We start from the raw sequence: 15,301 nt of genomic DNA on the forward strand, positions 1-15,301 counted from the left end.
CTTGAGTTCTTGTTCATTAATGATAGCGAACGCGTCATCAACAAACCTTAACCATAAGTCTAATCCTTTTCGACTATTTTATTAGATTCCATATTGTCCATAAATATATCTGCAAGGATACCAGACGCTGGTGATCCCATGGCCAACCCATTAACTTGTTTGTACATGTTGTTGTTGAAAGTAAAAGAGTTGTTTTCTAATATGAACTTTAATAAGTTGATGAATTCATCAATTTCTACTTTACTCAACAAACTATGTGTGTTTAAGTTGTTCTTAACAATGTTGATAGTCTCTGTGATCGGAATATTCGAATACATATCTTTCACATCAAAGCTATGGATAGTATTATATTGCGATAAAATTAAATTTTTTGTCCTATCACAAAAATCTATGGTATTGCAGAGACTTGTATCTACATTGAATCTGTAATGTTTCTTTAAAAACGTGTGTACAAATTTGGCCGTTTTATATGTAGGACTGTTTCTGAAGTTTACAACCGGTCTAATAGGTATTCCTTCTTTGTGTACCTTAGGCATAGCCCTCAATTTCGGTAATCCTGGGTTCATATTTACCAAGCGTTTTGTTTCATTCGAATTCATCAAAAAATTAGTGGGGTCCTTCTTCATCTGACGAAAGTTGTCTCCCTTCAAGAAATCATTCGTTTTACTGATGTAATCATCTTTATTCATTAAAACTACAATGTTACCCTTGTCAGCCTTCGTGACAATTATGTTATTATCTTTGATCTTCTTATTAATCTTTCGGAGATTGTTATTTGTGTGGGTATCTGCGATGGTTTTATGTTCCATTATTTTACAAATTTTATTTTTAGCCTCGAACCTCATATTCTGTTGTTCGTCTATAGGTACCTCTGCAATTGTTACTTCAGATTCCGCTATCAGTTTCACTAGTTCTCTATTTTGGACAGTCTTACTCATGTGTGGTCAGTTATGTTTGGGACCCTTACTTAAGATTTCGACTTCGTCATCGTTGAAATCAACGTTGGTCAGGTTTTTGAGTGGCGGATAAAATGTGTGTGTTGTCATGTGTGTGTTGTTGTTTCGCATTTCATCTTTGGTGATGCATTTGTCTTCAATGAGCCTCTGGTATTTTCTATCTAGAATATCTGGTTTTTCTTTAGTATTGTAAATAATGAGAGGTCAATGTTAAATTGCGCCTCCTCCCATTCCAGAGTCGAAATTTGACTAGTGATGAGTAGGTGTAATTCATAAAGCGTGTTGTTCAGCTTCATTTTTTTAAGGTGTAAGAACCTGATTTCATCTTTAATCCACAAGTGATTTACTTTCCGCTGTGTTCTCATTTCATGACGCAGCAATCTACCTCTCTTTTGTACGGAATTCAAATGTTTAGGTATAACGTTACTTTTAATACATTTCTTAAGAAAGTTCAGGTCTTTTGAAATACTAAGAATTTTAACCTTGATGTTCTTAAATTTGTTTATCATTTTTCTAGCCTGGCTGGCATAATCATTATTAATAATCTTGACCATGATGGTCGGAACTGGATCCGTATTGACTTAGTAACAGTAGGACTCCAAGTTTTAACGCAACTTCATTTAATCTTGTACAAATCCAATTGAACTTCGCAAGATAGTATTACAATTCGAAGGACACCGTAAATTCACATCATTATATGACGCTGTGTCCAATATTTTAATTTAAATAGACCCATTAACGGTGGATATCGGCAGGACTTCAAGTTTTAATGCAATTTCATTCATTCCTAACTCAACTTTTTTGAACTACGCAAGGCAACTTCAAGGATACTGTGAATTCATATCATCACAAGACGTTGTATTTAATTAGACATTACTATATTGTGTTTTTAATTTGTACTTGACAAAATGGGATTTTAATTCTATGTTTGTTCCATCCAAATTTTTAAGTTTGTTTTTTTTATTTTTAATGGGGGCCCCCCCCTATTTTAGTCAGGTCTTATTGTATACTGAATTTTAATCCACTAGCTGAGGAAGAGAATGCATAATATTCTCGAAACATGTACTAGATGTTAAGGTGAAAGGTAAATAAATAAATAGTATTGACTAGGCGGACCATCTTCCAACATATTTACTGTTACTAAGTCAATACGGATCCAATCCCGACCATCATGGTCAAGATTATTAATAATGCGAATGGTGGACATGAAATGTAACACGTGGTCTGGAGTTCGTGCAATTATGATTTGGGTTCACTTGAAATTGAACTGACGCAAGTTTGAGTTATTAATTATGAAAGAATCTATGTCATAATCCAAATATTCCTTGGTAAATAGCCAACAAATACACTCGACAATTTCGAGCAAATTATCTCATTAAATTACACCAGGATGAACTTCTTTTCACAGTCACAAATTCAGGATTTAGGAGTACACCTGTCAGACTTATTATTATTATTATTATTATTATTAAAAGACTTTGCTAATGCAACCACAATCCCATCTACATGAACAACACACTACAATTTATCTCCATTGACATTCAAATGTCGAATCATCTACTATCACAGCCCAAAAACATGTCAGAATTCAATTATCCGAAGAATATAACCACACTCATTAATAATTCATTAATTCAATAATTCCACTTAAACTCACCATGTCAACCATTGTAATCCCTTATCATATATCACATAAAACATGTGGTCGGGAAAAAATCACAAAATATCACACAAGAAATAAGCCTTAATTTGTCGAATCAATCTCAAGGATTAAATCTAACACTCTTAAATCATATCCTTTTATTCAAGTACTCCAAAATTAAACAATTACCTGATCTTTAAGTTAATATCCTGATGACACTAAGTTCAATCACTGCGAGGCATGAGTGTTATCTCCAAATATTACCAAAATATTGATTGAAAATGGAAAATATTACCACACTAGGTTCATATGACACATATCTATTCACACATATCTATTCACACATATCGTAATGTTCTTTAAATGTATAAGGATGATCAGGATAACCCACGGATAAACTTTCAGTGATCCATCGCTGTCATGAGAATGTAACACATGGCTAGGAAAACCTGTAATTCCATGTGACTCAAATATCCGAATAGAGATCCACATTTCAACACATTTTATCTAGAGAGTAATTAAGAAAAGAAATATAGGAAATTGAGCAAAGGATAGGCTATGAGACCACACCACAAGAATAATAAATAAACAACTGTATAGAACATATATTTAGTATAAGACATAATCGACTTAACTTAAACTGTAGGCTCCTGATTGAGTTATGGGAAGTCGTCCTTAATTGGCAAATTTAAGGTGGATGTCCCTGCATTTCCACTCCGCTGGTGACGGTTTGATTTTTTAGTAGCTCATGGTGGATTACATGTTGAACATAGTGACGAACTCCATCCTTGTATTATGCTGGTTGTAGAGGTCCTCTTCACGGCCACAGTTCCAGAGTAATTCTCTGAAACTTGCACAGAATAATTAGCAATAACCCTAGGCACAGTTCCTTTCAATATTATTGAAAGATACATACTTTCTTACTAATAATTTAATCACATTCGATGTCTGTTGGTTAAGTAGTTCATGTCTGAGTTGTGGAAGCTGGCACACTTTATAAGCTCCCGTCTGGCACTCGAACAGGTCGCCCCACTGCCCACTGCAACGGTCAGGATCGGAATGAGGTCTCGTAGTAACGTTCCAAAAATGAAGTTTGGATATGCAGCGACGTTGTCAATCAGAACGAGAATGAACATGTATACTGCTTCATTTAAATAGAGCACTTTCCCCCACTAGTCATCGGAAATACAGGTCCAGTTCAGATACTGAATTCTTGTAGACTGATTGGATTTAATCAGCACTAAAGTCATACGTGCGTTGTCAGAGATTTAGGTATAAATTAAATTCTTAATATCGCAATTTAGATTACTGTATGACCTAGTTTCATATTGACACGTACATTTGTAATTACCTTAGATCGCGCTGTTAATGCTTTCCGGTGATATCTCCTTTCATTTATTAGATAAGACACAGCTGTGAGGGTGCATGATTTATTTATTTCCTCCCTTTTTTTTTAATGTCGAGCTAGTCCATCCCCGCTTGATTGATAACATTTTATCATATAGATGTTGATTCCCATAGGGAATCTGAAATATTTATCCTGAATGAGTAAATCTATAATACCAATATAAATGGTCCGTTATTGGACATTATAAATTTTCCAGCTAACTCATTCCTGGTTGCCAGTGTTTTGCCCTCGTATGCTAGGTTGGGCTCATCAGTTGGTACCTAGCACACCTACCAGGATGCATGGTTAGTGCATACCGTGGAGGCCACTGCGTAGGCTACTTGAAGCCACTGGCAGTGCCAATGCACTATAAGGGACCTTGTCTCACTACCAAAAATTGATAGCCTGCTTGGCCATCAGATCATATAGATGTTGATTCCCATAGGGAATCTAAAATATTTGTCCCGATTGAGTAAATTTATAATACCAATATAAATGGTCCGTTATTGGACATTATAAATTTTCCAGCTAACTCATTCCTACGCAGTGGCCTCCACGGTATGCACTAGCGATGTGTCTTGGTAGGTGTGCTAGGTACCAACTGATGAGCCCAACCTAGCATACGAGGGCGAAACGCTGGCAACCAGGAATGAGTTAGCTGGAAAATTTATAATGTCCAATAACGGACCATTTATATTGGTATTATAAATTTACTCATTCGGGACAAATATTTCAGATGTCCTATGGGAATCAACATCTATAAGATCTGATGGTCAAGCAGGCATCAATTTTTGGTAGTGAGACAAGGTCCCTCATAGTACATTGGCACTGCCGGTGGCTTCAAGTAGCCTACGCAGTGGCCTCCACGATATGCACTAGCCATGCGTCTTGGTAGGTGTGCTAGGTACCAACTGATGAGCCCAACCTAGCATACGAGGGTGAAATGCTGGCAACCAGGAATGAGTTAGCTGGAAAATTTATAATGTCCAATAACGGACCATTTATATTTGTATGATAACATTTTGCCGCTCCGTTATGACAAATTAGGCATATGTCATGCTGACAAAAGAGAGGCCAGGTGTTTCTCATCATACACTGAAGAAAATGGAAATTGCATCACCCAGAAGGAGTGGTGCTAAATTGCTGCAATTGAACATGTAGGACGAGTGTTCGGTTGTGATTCAATGATTACACTTTCAGGTCCCTCTGATCGCAAGTTTGGACAACAATCAATACAGGATGTGCCCACCACGAGCTGCAATACATTGATGAATTCGTCAAGGCATGGAGTCAGTAAGGCCCTGGATCGCTTCCTGAGGAATTGTGGCCCATGCTTGCTACACTGCACGAGTCAGTTGTTCCAGAGTTGTGGGTGGCTGAGGACGGTTAGCCAGTTGTCGACCAATCATGTCCCACACGCTCAATAGGACTGAGGTCAGGGGATCTGGCGGGCCATTCTAAGGTTGTGATGTCGTGGAGAGCTTCTCTGGAGATGCGTGCAGTGTGAACCCGGGCATTATCCTGCTGAAACATCCCTTTAGTAATGTTCGCCATCTTAGGGACAACCATTGGTTTGAGTACCCTATCAACGTACTGTACTGTCGAGCAGTCATAGTGCCCTCAACAACCACTAATTGTGATTTCACACTTAAAGCCAATAGCTCCCCAGACCATAATGCTTGGTGTTGGCCTGCGTGCCTCTCGACAATAAGATCTGGGTGGCCCCTCTCCCCGGTACGTCGGCGCACATGATTCTGGCGATCACTGTGGGCAAGACAGAAGTGCGATTCATCACTAAAGACGACCCTATGCCATCTTTCTCGACACCAGGCCAGCTGTACACATCGCTGTTGTGGGGTCAATGGAACACCTTCTGCAGGGACACGGGTTTGTAAGCCAGCTGCACGCAGGCGATTACCAACTGTTTGTTGTGTAACGTGGGGTGCCACAGCTGCTCGAATTTGCACTGCTGTTGCATGGGGTTCCATCCGGGCCATCCGAATGATGCAGCGAACCTCTCTCACAGTTGTCTGTCGCGCTGGGCCTGTGCCAGGTCTACGAGTGTGGGTACCTTAATTTGACCACTGCTGCCATACACGTTGTACCGTAGATGCCTGTCGGCCAGCACGTGCAGCGACAGTTCTTAGCGATAATCCAGCCTCACACAGCCCAATTATCCGGGCCCTCTCAAACGGCGACAGTTGTTAATAGCGTGCTCTTCTCTGTCATCGAGGCATGTTTGTCGGGGAACACTTCACTGCACAGACTGCAAGTCAACTACGCTACACCAGAGTCCGTATACTAGAGTTGATTCCTCCACGACCAATCACATGGGGAGACCTGTAGCAGCAATCCAATGGGTCTGAAACTTTGATCGTTTACATACCTACATGGCATCGTTCCATATCTTGAAAATCAACACAAATGACCAATGCCTTGATGGTGTATTTCCATTTTCTTACAGTATGTATGTTTGTATGTATGTTTCACATCTCCTCCTAAACCACTGGAGCAATTTCAACCAAACTTGGTACACTCATGACTAGGGCCTGGATTTTTAGGTGGCATAAACCTTCACTTTAGGTTTCTTGTATTCTTAAAATAGGATATTTTAGGTTTTGCCTTCAGGATCAACACAGGCAGCAATAATTTTCTGTTTTTGTAGTTCTGTAAAATTTGTTTATGTACTTGTTGCCATTGAAGGAGCTGCCCGGCCGAGGCGGTAAAGGCGTGCTCGGTTCGCCCGGAGGGACGTGGGTTTGAATCCCCGTCAGGAAGTCGTAAAATTTAAGAAACGAGATTTCCACTTCCGGAGGTGCATATGGCCCTGAGGTTCACTCAGCCTACACCAAAAATGAGTACCAGGTTAATTCCTGGGGGCAAAGGCAGCCGGGCTTAGAGCTAACCATTCTGCCCCATCACGTGCTGAGGTTAACAATGGTGGAAGCCTTTACCTTCCACTCCTCCAAGGGCCTTCATGGCCTGTATGGAGGTGACTTTGCTTTTTTTGTTGCCATTGATGCTTTCACGGCCCGTACTTATAGACATGATACTGTATAGACTTTTGAGCTTATGCCGTGTCAAGAAAATAAGGTGAAATTCTTTACGTGTCGCAGAGAACTGTGCTTTGTGTCGTCAGAAGAAATCTCGACCTTACTTTCTCGACACAGCATAAGCCCAAAAGCCTATACAGTATCATGTCTATTTATGTACTTATTTCACAAAAGTTTACATTGTCATATTCATATTCATAAAAATACACAGAGAATACACTTTACTGCTTCCTTTGTAAGTTACTTTGGCATTGCAGTCAATAACAACCACATACCCAAATTGTCTGGCATAAATGATTTGGCATAAATGATTTCCTGTTGTCAAGTAACACATTCTTATATGACTAAAAAGTTCTTTCAACGGAACATGACGTCATTGGAGTGTAGTACATAGATGCTGATGCAGCAAGTTGTAGGGGTACTTTTCTGAATACTTTTCTCTCTGTAATACTGAACTGATGACTTTTTCATATCTTCAAAACCAGGATTGTGTTGAAGAATATTCTGCAGCTTCGAAGAACATGCCACTCCCAATGGTGCAGGTATTTCTCTCCTGGAAACATTGCCAATGATATCCAGAGAATCTTTGAGTGGCAAAGTTGCACTTTCCAACTGGAGAATAGCTTCTGGTATAAAACAAAACTGTGTCTTAATATATGCTAGGGAAGTGACAAGGGTTGGGCGCTCAAGTAATATCTTGGCCTTGGCAGTGCAGGAAGCTTCTGTTTCATCCAAGTCATTGATGACATTTTTAATTCCTTCTAGGTGCTCAGCATAGTGAATAGCAACAAACAGCCAAGTTCTCCAGTGGGTAAGTATCAGCTCAGGTGGAAGAGGTGTTGCTGGTGGTTTCTCTTTGAACAACTGTATACATGTTGGGGCTTTTATGAAAACTTTCTCGACTGAAGAAACCACACTGTTCACGTCACTGAAATTGTTTCTAAAATCCTCCGCAAGGCGGTGCAGGCCGTGGGCCAAACACGTAACGTGTAGCATGCTCGGGTAGAAGGATTGTAGAACCTGCCCTGCCTTCAACACGTAGGCAGCACGGTTTGTCACTAACAGAAGGAACTTAATCTTGATTTTCTGCTAGCCACAATATGTGTAAAGCATCCCTCACAGCGCAGGCTATTGTGTTGTTGTTAGTTTATTGTATTTCTTTACAATGAATTAGGTGAGGTTTACCTGATTCATTTTGATCCAGCTTACCTACTACCACATTCACAATGACGCGACCGCAACTGTCAGATGTTTCATCAACAGAACACCAAATATTGTGATCGCCTATATCTTCTCTTATTTCATCTAATGTCTTCTGGTAAACAGGATAAACAAATAATTCTTCCTTAAAGTGGATTCATTAGGTACACTGCAGCCACTGATGTCTCCCAAGAATGTTTTCATGGTCAGGTTATTTAGCACGTTCCATGGGACGTTTGCAGACATCAATGCCTGACAAGGGCAAAAGTAAAAATTATCTTCAGACCTGCAAACTGTGGAAAAAATAAACGTTTGCTTACTGTTGCTGCTGGACTTATTTCTCCTTGCTTAGCTAGCCATCTGAGTAGCTGCAGATTTATGCTGTTCAAGATGGGATTTCTGCTCACATTTAACCCGAAATAGAGAATCCAAATCCTAAGTACTCTTCAGTAAGCAAGCTAGGGTATTGCATTGCAGATTTTAGGTCAGTTACGGGAAACTTACTTCTTTGGAGCATGCCTGACAGAAGACTACTCGACCATCTGTAGCGAAGTGTCCATCTGAAGCAATTCATTCTTTCACTAAGTGCAATTTAGGCATTGTTTCGCTGTTGTGTGTTTGAGTCATCAGGCCATAGACTGGTTTGATGCAGCCTTCCATGCCACCCTATCCTGTGCTAACCTTTTCATTTCTACGTAACTACTGCATCCTACATCTGCCCTAATCTGCTTGTCATATTCATACCTTGGTCTACCCCTACTGTTCTTACCACCTATACTTCCTTCAAAAACCAACTGAACAAGTCCTGGGTGTCTTAAGATGTGTCCTATCATTCTATCTCTTCTTCTCCTCAAATTTAGCCACAGCAATCTCCTCTCGCCAATTCAATTCAGTATCTCTTCATTTGTGATTCGATCTATCCATCTCACCTTCAGCATTCTTCTGTAACACCACATTTAAGTCTCTGGTAAGACCCCAGCTAGAGTATGGTTCCAGTGTATGGGACCCTCACCAGGATTACCTGATTCAAGAACTGGAAAAAATCCAAAGAAAAGCAGCTCGATTTGTTCTGGGTGATTTCCGACAAAAGAGTAGCGTTACAAAAATGTTGCAAAGTTTGGGTTGGGAAGAATTGAGAGAAAGAAGAAGAGCTGCTCGACTAAGTGGTATGTTGATGTAGATGTTGATTCCCATAGGGAACCTAAAATATTTGTCCTGAATGAGTAAATTTATAATACCAATATCTCTTCATTTGTGATTCGATCTATCCATCTCACCTTCAGCATTCTTCTGTAACACCACATTTAAGTCTCTGGTAAGATCCCAACTAGAGTATGGTTCCAGTGTATGGGACCCTCACCAGGATTACCTGATTCAAGAACTGGAAAAAATCCAAAGAAAAGCAGCTCGATTTGTTCTGGGTGATTTCCGACAAAAGAGTATTATATTGGTATTATAAATTTACTCATTCAGGACAAATATTTTAGGTTCCCTATGGGAATCAACATCTACATCATTTGATGGCCAGGCAGGCATCTATTTTTGGTAATGAGACATAGCTCTCATAGTGCATTGGCACTGCTGGTGGCTTCAAATAGCCTACGCAGTGGCCTCCACGGTATGCACTAGCCTTGCGTGTTGGGTGGTGTGCTAAGTCCCAACTGACGAGCCTAACTTAGCACACGAGGGCGAAACGCAGGCAACCAAGAATGAGTTAGCTGGAAAGTTTATAATGTCCAATAACGGACCATTATATTGGTATTATAAGTGGTATGTTTTGAGCTGTCAGCGGAGATATGGCGTGGAATGACATTAGTAGACGAATAAGTTTGAGTGGCGTTTATAAAAGTAGGAAAGATCACAATATGAAGATAAAGTTGGAATTCAAGAGGACAAACTGGGACAAATATTCATTTATAGGAAGGGGAGTTAGGGATTGGAATAACTTACCAAGGGAGACGTTCAATAAATTTCCAATTTCTTTGAAATCATTTAGGAAAAGGCTAGGAAAGCAACAGATAGGGAATCTGCCACCTGGGTGACTGCCCTAAATGCAGATCAGTATTCAGTATCAGTATAGTATTTCAAAAGCTTCTATTCTCTTTCTCTCTGAGCAAGTTATCGTCCATGTTTCACTTCCATATAATGCCACGCTCCACACAAAAGTCTTCAAAAACCTCTTTCTAATTCCTATATCAATGTTTGAAGTGAGCAAATTTCTTTTCTTAAGAAAGCTCTTCCTTGCTTGTGCTAATCTGCATTTTATGTCCTCCTTACTTCTGCCATCATTAGTTATTTTACTACCCAAGTAACAATATTCATCTACTTCCTTTAAGACTTCATTTCCTAATTTAATATTTCGTGCATCACCTGCCTTTGTTCGACTGCACTCCATTACTTTTGTTTTGGACTTATTTATTTTCATCTTGTACTCCTTACCCAAGACTTCGTCCATACCATTCAACAGCTTCTCGAGATCTTCTGCAGTCTCAGATAAAATAACAATATCATTGGCAAATCTCAAGATTTTGATTTCCTCTCCTTGGATTGTGATTCCCTTTCCAAATTCCTCTTTGATTTCCTTTTCTGCCTGTTCTATGTAAACATTGAAAAGGAGGGGGGACAAACTGTAGCCTTGCCTCACTCCTTTCTGGATTGCTGCTTAATTTTCAAAGCCCTCGATTCTTATCACTACAGACTGATTTTTATACAGATTGTAGATAATTCTTTGTCCTCAGTATCTGATCCCAATCACCTTCAGAATCTTAAATAGCTTGGTCCAATCAACATTATCGAATGCCTTTTCTAGATCTACGAATGCCATGTATGTGGGCTTGTCCTTGATTTGATCCTCTAAGATCAGACGTAAAGTCAGGATTGCTTCATGTGTTCCTACATTTCTTCTGAAGCCAAACTGATCTTCTCCCAACTCAGTTTCAACTTGTTTTTCCATTCTTCTGTAAATAATACATGTTAAAATTTTGCAGGCATGAGATACTAAACCAATGGTGTGATAGTTTTCACACCTGTCATCACCGGCTTTCTTGGGAATAGCTATAACTACATTCTGCCGAAAATCGGATGGGACTTCTCCTGTCTCATACATCTTACACACTAAATGGAATAGGCTTGCCATGCTGGTTTCTCCTAAGGCAGTCAGTAATTTAGAGGGAATGTCATCAATTCCAGGTGCCTTGTTCCTATTTAGTTCGCTCACAGCTCTATCAAACTCTGACCTCAATGGGTCTCCCATTTCATCAACATCAACAGCCTCTTCTGGTTCCAGAACCAAATTATCTACATCTTCACTTTGATACAGCTGTTGTATATGTTCCTGCCATCTTTCTGCTTTGTCTTCTTTCCCTAGAAATGGCTTGCCATCTGAGCTCTTAATATTCCTACACCTAGATTTCCTTTCTTCAAAGGTTTCCTTGATTTTCCTGTCTGCAGCATCTACCTTTCCTAGGACCATACAACCTTCCACATCCTTACACTTTTCCTTCAGCCAGTCTTCCTTAGCTACTTTGCACTTTCTATCCACTTCATTCTTTAATCGCCTGTATTCTTTTCTGCCCTCTTCATTACTAATTAACAAATAATGTAGTTCAACCTATTCAATACAAATAAATAAGAAATGTAGTGTTACATTTCTATTTAATTATAAGCGGAAGCGGTACCAGTTTTGGCCCCAATCTGGGTCATCATCAGCCGAATAAAATAGCTTGATGGTCTAGTCTGTAATTGTTTCGGTTGCAAAAATGTATATATATAAAATACAATTTAATATAATTGAAGTATGTAACTAGGATCTTGCAGATTCTTTAGAACAGTTGACATAAAAAACAATTGTGAAGCGAAAAATGGTAAAAAAGCACAATACCGGAAACAAATGAAAAACGTATATGCACAGTGCGCTACTTCTTGAAGATAAGAATTCAGGTCGTAATTGAGGTAGTCCATGGCAGCACAAGGCATGAGTTTAAATTTGAATGTAAAGACCCAAAATGCAGGTGGCACTATAGTATATACAGTTCAATTCGGAAAGTTGGGGGTGTGTGTGTTTTTTTTCCGAGAGGAATGGTGAAAAGAAAAGATAGAATAAGTTAATAGATAAGAGAAGATTAAAAGGATTGGAAGTTAAAAGAGGATGGGAAAGGATAAGATAGGGAAATAACGGAGGGGTAGTTTAGGGTGGGTTAGGAGGGTGGGTTATTGGAGGTAGAAATCGTGGGTAGGAACTTTGTAAGGCATGGAAAATTGAATTCACAAAGAGTTTCTGGGATAAATGGAACTCACTTTTCAATGAGTTTTTATACTTTATTGCTTTTTCAGATAATGTCTTAGTAAAGTACTGAGGAACGATTACTTTTAACACATTACAAAATCCATGCGAGGGAAGCCGCGGGTAACTGCTAGTATATATATATGTATAAACAGTTGTGGTATGTTAAAAACAAATTGTACACATTAAAAACCATTAATGCATATTGAGACATGTAAACACACTGTTTATCAAAGACTATGGGAAAAAATTTACTTGAATATGTTCTTGGTTGAAAGATCTTCATTAGAGAGCTGACTATTGTTATAAAAGAGGTGGTTATGCCAATTATTACACGTTTAGGGAGACTGGGACAGATTTTCTCTAAAGTTGTTGTTCTATGTACCTTGTTTTAACAAAGTATTTGTATAGATGTCAAAATGGACTCTACTTAGCCACTATATCAAACTCATAAGTTCCATATTGACATCTCTACAAATACTTTGTTAAAATAAGATCCACAGAACAACAATTTTAGATAAAATCTCTTCCAGGCTCACTTGGTTTGTATGGCATAACCACCCATTCCATAACAAAAGTTTCCTCTCCAATTAAGATCTTTTACAACAGTTCAATCAAGAACATTTTCAAGCAAATTAACTTTTTTTGTAGTCTTTAATGAAAAGTGTGTTCATGTGTCTCAATGTGCATCAATGGTTTTTTAATGTGAAGAACTTGTTTCTAACATGTAACAACTATATGGTTAATAATTTTTAAAATTCTAGCTGAAGATGGTCCTAGTAGGGGCCAAAACATGTACTACTTTTAACACGGCTATTTCATGTGAATAGCCTCAATCAAGTATTGAAAAGGTGGTCCCTTATAATAAATTCTTTCTAAGAATTTTGTATAAATATTGTTAATGTCCATGTGTCTGTTAGGTCATCAGCCCAGAGGCTGGTTGGATCCTCAAATAGCATCACCAAAGGTTATGCGGTTATAAGGAAACCCCAAAAACAAATGGCAGCACCAAAATGAGGCGTACTAGGCAAGATCAGGAGTGAGGTAGTTTGCCATTGCTTTCCTCACTGGGTCAGAAAGTACTATTGCAGCACGACTGACCCTATGAGCAGCAACTTTCATAACACTCAGATGCACTAATGAATGTCATTACTCAGCACTACCCATACCCCAGCAACTTCCATATTGTCACAGCCATGGATGTTGACTGGGACTTCAGTGGAAGCTACACTTTACTCTGGCCTGTGCCAAGAGATGAATGCAAAAGCACTGTATCCATCAAGAAATGACAGCAGGCACAGAACGAAAAATTAAATTTATAAGTTGTAACTCCTTCTTACTTCGAATAGGAGTTATGTATAGTGGGAACTTCTTTGTTTGTTTACTACATCATAGGCCTTATGGACAGTGCATAGAACATCTTGCTTTATTTTGCTTTGTAAATGCCCATACTGCAATCAAATATGATAATCCTGTACATCAGCATTCAACCCACCTTTTTGGTAGGGTCCACTGTCTGGCTCCAGTATCTTCATTTCATTCGATTGTGGGCCATGTCAGCCAATAGATTTACTCTCTTTATGCTGTTATATTGTATATTAATCCACGTTACTTAGGTCATCTCTTTGGTTTATTTCCAATGACTTCCAGTGTGTAGCTCATCTTTCCAGTTGTATCTGCTTCTGCTTGAAGAACAAGTCTAAACCATTGTAGTTGGCTTCCATTAATTTTCTCTTAGACTGATGCTGTGCCAAATTATTTTCTTATGCCTGCATTAGGAACAAGATCGAATCTAGCTGACCATCTCAGTGTCTCTGTTTCCTTGATGCTTATTCAGTGCTCCACTTTTTTTGTAATTGACTTTTGTACTGTCTAGTACTGCAGGAAAGATGGTGGTATGAAAAATCATCAATTTTAGGTGGTTCTTTCTTCCAGGAATTGCAGGTGATGCATGTTGTAGTTTCTCATTTCATTCAAGCTGCATTAATCTTCGTGTTCATCTCTTCAATAAGATGACCACCATCAGCTATTGTAAATACAAGATAATTAAACTTGTCACTCTCACCAATTTATATTATTCTGATTTCTTTTATCTTTAGTGGTAAATATCATTTTAAATTTAGGTATCTTTTGGAGTAGGCTGTCATTGTAACAATCTTTTGGTATTGTTGCACTTGTTTTTGGGTTTTATATGAAACATATCTCATCTTCAGTCATGATCGATTTCAGAAAATTGGAATAATTTTCAGGTTTGCCAATCGTACTCCTGCAGTTATCTATTTTGTTATATTTTTGAAAGATAAATCATATGTTCAAACCTTTTGTGAAATTATTTACCAGGATATCATACAAACATTTCTGTATTCAATTATAAATCCTCTGCTTCAAACCTGGTAGTCACATTCTATTCATGAGTGATAAAATTGCACATCATTTTTATAATATTAGATGTATAAAATTTCTTGGTTATCAACATTATCCAAAACCTGTTGCAGCATATTGTACTTCTATGTGATAACTGTGCTGTTCTTTATAAAATAGTTACTCCGTATTTCATGAGGATACTATGATGTTGAGTTATTTTCCTGTCACACAGTTGTTATAGCACTTCAGGATGTTTCATTGTATCGCACTCGAAGTTTGTGTATACAAATGAGGTTATTTATCTCTGACACTACAAGATTCACTTAAACATAGCTGATATGTTGTGTTCAGATATGGTCATCCTATGTTGTGGTATAATTCCCATATTGTTACTCAAGTCATCAAGCTTAATTTGGA

General features: G+C 38.6%; 1 protein-coding gene across 1 annotated transcript in view; it reads left to right on the plus strand.

The window, feature by feature from the left end:
• LOC136880077 (furin-like protease 1) overlaps positions 1–15,301 on the plus strand; it is a 174,979-nt gene that overhangs the window by 4,968 nt on the left and 154,710 nt on the right. The gene's annotated exons all lie outside the window — the stretch shown is intronic.

The sequence above is a fragment of the Anabrus simplex genome, chromosome 1 (genome assembly GCF_040414725.1).
Source record: "Anabrus simplex isolate iqAnaSimp1 chromosome 1, ASM4041472v1, whole genome shotgun sequence".
Lineage (NCBI taxonomy): Eukaryota > Metazoa > Arthropoda > Insecta > Orthoptera > Tettigoniidae > Anabrus > Anabrus simplex.